Source organism: Mytilus galloprovincialis, chromosome 12 (assembly GCF_965363235.1).
Source record: "Mytilus galloprovincialis chromosome 12, xbMytGall1.hap1.1, whole genome shotgun sequence".
Classification (NCBI taxonomy): domain Eukaryota; kingdom Metazoa; phylum Mollusca; class Bivalvia; order Mytilida; family Mytilidae; genus Mytilus; species Mytilus galloprovincialis.
The window spans coordinates 5587387-5595544 of NC_134849.1; the positions used below are offsets into that span (position 1 = coordinate 5587387).

Here is an 8158-nt window from a genome sequence, read left to right on the forward strand (position 1 = left end):
GGTTAAAAATTCAAAAAAATAGAAAATAAATCTAACTCCAAACTATTTGTCATATTTTTTCTACATTTTTAAGTATTTCTTTGATAAATAAGAAACATATTACAAATAAACAAGGTATTATACCTAAACAGTATATCAAATATGTTATGCTTTGAAAAAAATACAGGTAAATCTTAGGTGAAAATCTAATTAACCTTGATTGCTATAAAAACAAATTATTTATTAAAACATCTATTGTTATTTGCAAGTGGGAACAGAAGGAATAGTATTTTTAAAAAGTGGAAATAGGAGGAAGACACCATTTCAATTTACAATGATGATTTGAAATACAGTAGCAGCGGATTCAACTAGTTCTCATAAATTTTAATTTGATTAAAGTCTGTCTTAAGGTGGCTCGTCTTAAAAAGTTTTAAAAATGGTCCATTTTTCTTTTAAGTATATGATAAAGTTCATTTATAAAAAAATATAGCGAAATCCTATATTAGAAAAAAAAAATTGATTTATACCCAGGAGCCCCCTTAATCTCATTAGGGATATTATATGTTATGACATCTAAGACAATTTACTTGAGTCAGAGACATAAGGTCTCTGCTTGAGTGGTGTACACACTTTTTGTGTCTCTTATTTCTTATTTACATAAATTGGCGACAATCTGTATTATCAATTAACCACGAAAGAATTATATATATTCTCAATAGAGTATTATACACGATTAAGGTAGCACAATACAAATATTTTTTTACTTCCAACCTGCAACCTTTAAAATGCTTTTACTTTCTTAAGACTGCATATAAATTAATAAAAGAGGTATATGGATAGATAAAAGATTAATATTTTAAGGTGACTTCCGATACTAAGGGAGATAACAACATTTTACTGATGTCAAACTGGTTCCCGTTTAAAAATTTAGGATATATCGCCTGTATATCTAGGTCACGGTAACAGTTCCGATGTCGTCTGTTGTCAACGTGTGTAAACAACTTCCAAGTTACAGCTCATCGCTCAGAAGAAAGGAAGGTTTATCATAAAGGATAAATGCATGCGTTCTTTAAAAATAAAGAATATGAATAGCTTCAGCCTGAAAGTTCACACAGTCTTAAATGATTCTCAACTTATAATATCATATGTCAGATATAAGTTTTTGAGAGTTGGAGAAATTCGGCGTCCGATCACAGACAGTGATGTTTCGTTTGACGGAACCTGGAAAGAAGGTCGACGGCTAGCTCTGATGATCACCTAGCGCAGAATATGTTTGTTAAGATGCAAAACTGTCCCCTGCGAATACTGTCTGTGAACGGAAATACGACCTTCAAGGCTTGGACCAGGAGGTGGAGGCCGTGGAGCATTTTGTCCATACGGTATACCATATCGTTGTAGCTGCAGTGCATGTAACCTGCATATCATGTGTGACAGTGTAGAAACGAGGGGGAAAATGGGACTGGTGGATTTGTTATCAATTCAAAAGCTGCACATGGTAAGAGAGTTCAATTTTCTCTTTATTATATATTCTCTTTAGACTTTACACATTTTACTGGTTGGAGAAGGTGTATGGTTTCATGTCTTGAATAAATGAACCTGCCCCACACCTCTCTTTTTCTTTTTTAATTCCCCTCTATTATGGTCTGGGTTTATGTGGTTTGGGGGGTAAAAAGCTTTATTTTGAGGGGAAGTGCTGCCCAAATTTTTTATGAAGCTGGACTTAGTAATATTTCTGGAATTTTGCCCCTGGAAGTTATTTATCATTGTTGCAATGTACACAAAGACATCTATACATAAGGGGCTTTTTAGTTTTGCATCCAAAAGGAGAGGATTATTTTGTAAATACTTATTTGGTAGCAATTATATAACCATAAATAAAATTAGAATTGAAAAAGTAAACAATTGCAGTCACAATGATTCATTCACAAAAATAATGTTTTACAAACTCAAAATATTAGTTTTCTTTATTTTATAATCAGAATTTTCATATTAAGTCATCTTTTGCATGTGATCAGAGACCAAGTGGTCGGAAACCTTACATATTTAGTCATTTAGAATGATGTGTAGAATGCAGGATAATGCATGAAGGCAAAAAAGAAAATTAAGAAGGGGGGCACCCACCCTCATTCCACATTATTAGAAATAAATGTGAGTCTGTGATCTATAAGAATAAAGGTAAACATGAATTCACAATCATAAATATATAAATATAAATTGAAAAAATCAATTGTATATTCCAAATAAAATTATGAACTCAAGTCTAAATAGTTTATAGTTTATCTAATTAACCAATACATGTGCAGACTGACATTTCATATCATATTTTTCAGGAATGATACATGCAGGAATTTGTGCCACACATTTCAACAATTTCCTTAATGGATTGAATGTACTGTCTGTGAATTCATCAGCCATACTTAAAGAAAAAGGAGAATTAAACTGGAAAGAAAATATTTGCAGTTGCAAAAGAATCCTGTAAATAAATTCAAAAGAAGAAACAGTTTTAAACATGGTTAATTTAATGAATAATTGGAAGGTAATTAAACCTTTAGTCATATAATTCATAAATTTTCCTAAGTAGATATAAAGTATAATGAGGACCATAATTATATTCATATTTGCACTTAAGCAGTCATAAAAATGAATTAACAGATCTTGGTAATAATTTCAAGTTTAGGGTCAATATTTCAAATCAATTTTGTGGTAAAGCATTGTTATATATACTTGAAGACTTTCATGTATAGAACATGTAGAACATGACAGAATTTGTTTCAACAAAAATATTGAACTAGAATTAGTTACATATGTATAATTTATTAAATGAAATCTATATTAATGTATAATTTCAACAAATTTAATGAAACCTATTTGGTTTTGAAAGCCTTTATACATATTATTATTACAAATTTCATTGTTAACAGCCTGAGTTTCCAGTTAATTTTAAATGTAATATGTTTTAGCTATAGTATTTGAAAACTGCATGCACTTTCATTTATATATATTTGTTATCACTTTTTTTCATTAGGTTGAAGCTAGTTATGTTGCAGAATTGCAAATGTTTGGTACTGGTTGAAACTATGAAAGTAATACAGGTAAATTTAAAGAATTTAGACTTTAACTTTATTAATAGAAAAGATATTCCCAAATGTCAAGGTGAAAGTGGACATTGTAGATTCTAAACACCCATGTGAAAGCAACAGTCTTCTATGGTGAGAGGATGCCATACTTAGCAATGCTCTTGTTATTATATGGAATATGGCTTTTTTTTATCATTATTTTCACTATTTTGATATTGAACAACCAACATTGATAAAAAGTAATATAAAACTCTCACTTTTTATGAATCCTATATTATCTGATTATATTAATTTACTTATTTAATTTTTGTTATATTTGTTATCAATTGTAGGTCTCATGGTCATCATTTAACAGCAGGTTATTAGCAGCAGTTTTGTAGAAAACTGAAGGATGACTGTCAATGGTAAATACATACATTTTAGGATAATTACATGTAGTTACCTTTGAAAAAAAACTTAGGTTCCATTTGAGACTTTTTAATCTGATAATGGTGTTTTGCAGGCATTTATAACATTTCTTTTTGGACAATATATTTAGTAGACTCAACTATAAAATGTAGGATCATGTAAACTTGTACACAGATGTCACTGACCTACATTTTCCACTTCACTGACTTTGGTTACATTAAACATCCAATTTCATATACAACAAATGTATATCTCAGCAACTAAAAGGTGTCAGATCATGCAAACTTATATATACACTCTCAGAGTCTCAGTAAGTAACTCAGCTTCCAGGCAAAAGAAGGTCACAGTGATCCACATTTTACACTATTGATTTGTACTTTATTTTATAATTTAAATACAAAGTATATTATCAAGACTGCCACTGGTTCTTATGTGCCACAATTCTGACAATGAAGATAACTATGTGATGTAGATAACTTATGTTTATTTCAAACTTGGTCACTTGCTGTATATATGTAAATTTTTACCAAAAAGAACAGTTCAACTGTTTTGATTTAAGGTACACATATATGGTAAAGGTCACACCTATTAAATATACATGTATACCTTGAATTTATTTGCATTGGACCCTATAATGCTCCCTATATCATTTATATTGTCAATTATTGCATTCCAAATTGCCATTGTTCACAAAACAAAAACCACTAAAAAGGATGGCCATCATATGCAAAAGCAATATAAAATGCATACCCATCAGCTGACTTAATTATTGCAATCACTTCAAAAACCTGGCCATATATCATATTATAAAACTCTTAATGAGTACCTTTGTTAGTCAGGTATAATATAATCTTTTTAAATTGATGTTGTAATGCATGATTGGATTAATTTTGCACTCACTGAAATATTATACAGATTTAGTAGTTTATTAGTATATATTACACCTTTTCATTACAAATAAATAAATTAAACTTTCAGGTAAATGCAGCAACAGAATGTTCCCCTGGAAAATTTACGTAGAAAATTTGGGAAAGTATGAATAAGAAATTAGAGAGGCAAACAGATAACCAGAAAACAAAGATCTGAAAGAAAAGAATTGCCACTAATAGTAATATGCTATATCTGACTGGGAGCAACATGTACTATTCAATATGGAAGGATTGATAATTTTGACTGAGAACACAGTGAACTCTAATAATGCTATGACTATCATGACTATCAATAAGTACTTGACTGAATCAGAGTAAACTATTTACACATTTGTAAATATAACAGTTATATGTTTGCTTGATTATTGAGGCATTCAAAATAAAGAAAGTTGAAAAACCTTTGAAAAAGTTATAATTTCATCACTTTTTGGTTATGTTACTATGACAACTGAAATATATTTATCATTATGCTTCATCAAACTTAAATCATTAATTGTGGAAAAGGTGACAAAGTCTTTTTTAATCCATTTACTTGCATGACTGTTACCTATGAATCGATAATTTAAAAAAAAATATATTTGGTGATTTTCGCTAACTTCTGAGTAATTTATTTTGCTCATTTAAGACCACAGTAATGCTAATATAAGCTGCATTACAATGTATCATAATATTTGTTTACATTTACATAGAAGCCATGTGTTGTTGGTCTGAAATCATGGTATTTGATCTGCCATTGTCTGTTAGGTTGTTAATCTTGCACATCAGAACAATGCAAAAACTTGAATTTTCCAACTTCATGTCCTGTTGCCATGGTAACCGTTGTTCATAGAAACCAAAAAATTGTTCTCATTTGATTGCCTTGTGAAACTGTATTATTCTGTGTTAGTTTAACAAAGGATATGACAACATATGTCACACTTTGATCACCGATGATGAAAGATATACAAAAAACTGCTGTTGATCACTGTTTCGTTAGGGGTCACAAAAACATTTTTCGTGCAAAAAATAGTCTGGTGACCCATATTTTTTTTTATTTCTTTTTAAAGCTCATTGTTATGACCATCTTATGTCAAATTTAAAAAAATATTCATTGGACCATTTTTTTGGAAATTTAAGAAAAATAGAAATTTTTAACAAAATCTGTGGTTTTTTTTGTGGAGCAGTGTTGATGAAATTAGAGACGAAATCAATGAAAATGAATAAAACTGCCATTATTTGTGTTTTATTTACATTTTAAATAATAATTTTGTAATAAATGAAGAACAAACCGTTCAAAATACTTTCAAAGGCTTGAAAAAAATCCAGAGTTTCTACATCAGGTATGTATTTATGCATACATGTGATGTACCAACTTTGGTGACCGTTACCATGGAAACGAGTCTGGTGACATACTATTTTTAACTCAAATTTTCATAGAGGCCATTGCATAGTATATGTATGCAAATTTTAAGAAAAATTCAATGGTGAAAAAAAATTGGCTATATCTGTAGGGATCCACCTTAAATGCATGCAATATTTTTGTTATGCAAACATTATGTAATAAATTATTATGCAATTAATGTAAAAATCTTGGCCAGTTCACTTGAATGAATTTAGCTCTATTATCTCTATAACTATACGATAAATTTTTAACGAAATCTAAAACAGCACAGCAGGAGCTACAAAAGCGTGTCTCAAATTATCTCTATCGTATTCCATTCTCTCATAAATCTGTAATAAGGGTAAATATCCTTACCACATAAAAGTATATATACATTCTATCTGAAAACTGAGACACCCTTTGTAGATAATGGCTCTAGGAACCACATATAATAAAATCAACCCTCTCGGGGGTATCAATGAAGAAGCTAATTTCGATTGAAAGTGGAAATTTCTTGAAAAATTTTGAAGACACAGTTAACACTAAATTAATTACATATTTGTTGTATGATACTAACATTGCTTTCATTTGAATGAGCAATCTGTTAGCAATTTATAAATACCTCTTTTATAAATTTTCAAGCTTTATAAAGAGAGTTACAGCAGTTTGAAACTGGGGAATTGGAGGTATAAAATCTTTGTATTGTGCTACCTTAAATAGACTATTTCATTCCATTATAATGTTTCTTTGAATCATGCATTCAGTGGTATTTCAAAATTCAGCCGACTAGAATTCCATGGCGATAATGCTCGGGTTATTGTTTAAATCTATTATCATTAACTGCATATGCACGAACTCTGGGCTACTACTTGAAAGCCCAAACAAACAACAACCAACCTCTATTCACCGTTTTAAAATTAAACTTCAACGGCTTTAAGAATATATTCCAGTGAGTTTAAAATGTAGGTTGAGAAATGCATTTCTTCGAATTGTTTTGTTTGTTTTACAGCCAATATGAAAAAAAAAGACAGTTATGAATTGTAATTCAGGATTTGTTGACCAAATCAACTTTTATAGTTCATAGCTTTAAATATTGTCGTGCCATTTCCACTGGCCCAGTCAAGGTTATGTTTCAACTTTTTTTTTTTTTAAATTTCTAACATGAGGCATTTGACTCATTTGCCTTCATGTATTTACGGCCCTGAATTAGATTGCACCAAGACTAAAAATACACATAAAACTAGCTATATGTTATCGAGCCCATGCCTGTTAAATTGTCTATTTTTGACTTTTTATAGTTTGGATAAATGTTTTACATGGTTATAAATCAAATATGAGAATTTGAGTCAAATACTATTATAGATTCTGGTACTGAAATGACCGCTTATGTCAACTTCGAGGTATAAGTCTTAAAATGAGGCGAAGGAAGCCGTGTCTAATGTCTCTCTAATTTCTTGTTCTGGATGATATATAAATGGAACCTAATAAGAAAAGTTTGGATTGTTAATGGGAGGAATATCATCAATATATTTAAAAGTGAAATTGAATGATCTGGCTTCTTCGATCTTTTTTATTTTTACAAGTGTCGGAAAGAACTCCGACTCATATGAAAATAAGAAGATGCCGACAATTTGTTGAAAAGTCATTTATACATTTATAGCGTATGCTTCCACCTTTATAAGGAAAAGCATTGTGGATTATTGCTTTTAGACGATTGTTCAATTTCCATGCCATTGGGGAATTGTCAAAGAGCTTTTTTAAATACACATGGCGTTATGAATACATAGGGAAATTGTGCAGATCGTGAACGTTATATATAAAGATGGAAAAATTTTAAGGCAAAGCATGCCCTAGATAAATAAAATTCAAATGGATTGTATGTTTCCAAAAAAAATTAAAAAATTAAAGGGATGTTGTAGTGCACTTTTTCTATTCCTCCAAGAGGGTCGACATAAACAAAGTTGGGAAAGAGGCCTGATAACTTCCCCGTAGGTAATAATTAAAGAGAACTGTATTGATTGCAAAGGACAACAGGGAAACAATAGATATCATAGATCTACTTGACAATAATTGGTCACACTGAGTGAACCATATCAAACTCAATTCTTAGTAAATTTTATCATCTTCTGCAAGGACGAAATTAGGTGCACTGCAAATTCCATTTAAGTTTTTAACTTTCTTATCATAAATCTATGCATTTGAATTTTATTTATCTATCGCATGATATGCATTAAAACTATTCTAGATATACAGATTTTTCTGTAGTCCTAGTAAAATTTGAGGTGGAAACGCAGCCATTTCAGGCACAGATTCACATATGAACCTTAAGGCTTCATGACATACAGCTGAACGAAGTTGAGATTTACACTCACATTGTTATATCGAGGGCCTTTACACAATTTCCT

General features: G+C 30.3%; 1 long non-coding RNA gene across 1 annotated transcript; it reads left to right on the plus strand.

The window, feature by feature from the left end:
* Nucleotides 1-846: 846 nt before the first annotated feature.
* LOC143054641 (uncharacterized) lies at nucleotides 847-4663 on the plus strand. The gene is made up of 5 exons (XR_012971763.1): nucleotides 847-1474; nucleotides 2310-2515; nucleotides 3005-3071; nucleotides 3389-3460; nucleotides 4443-4663. It is a non-coding gene; the product is annotated as an uncharacterized LOC143054641 (long non-coding RNA).
* Nucleotides 4664-8158: the final 3495 nt, after the last annotated feature.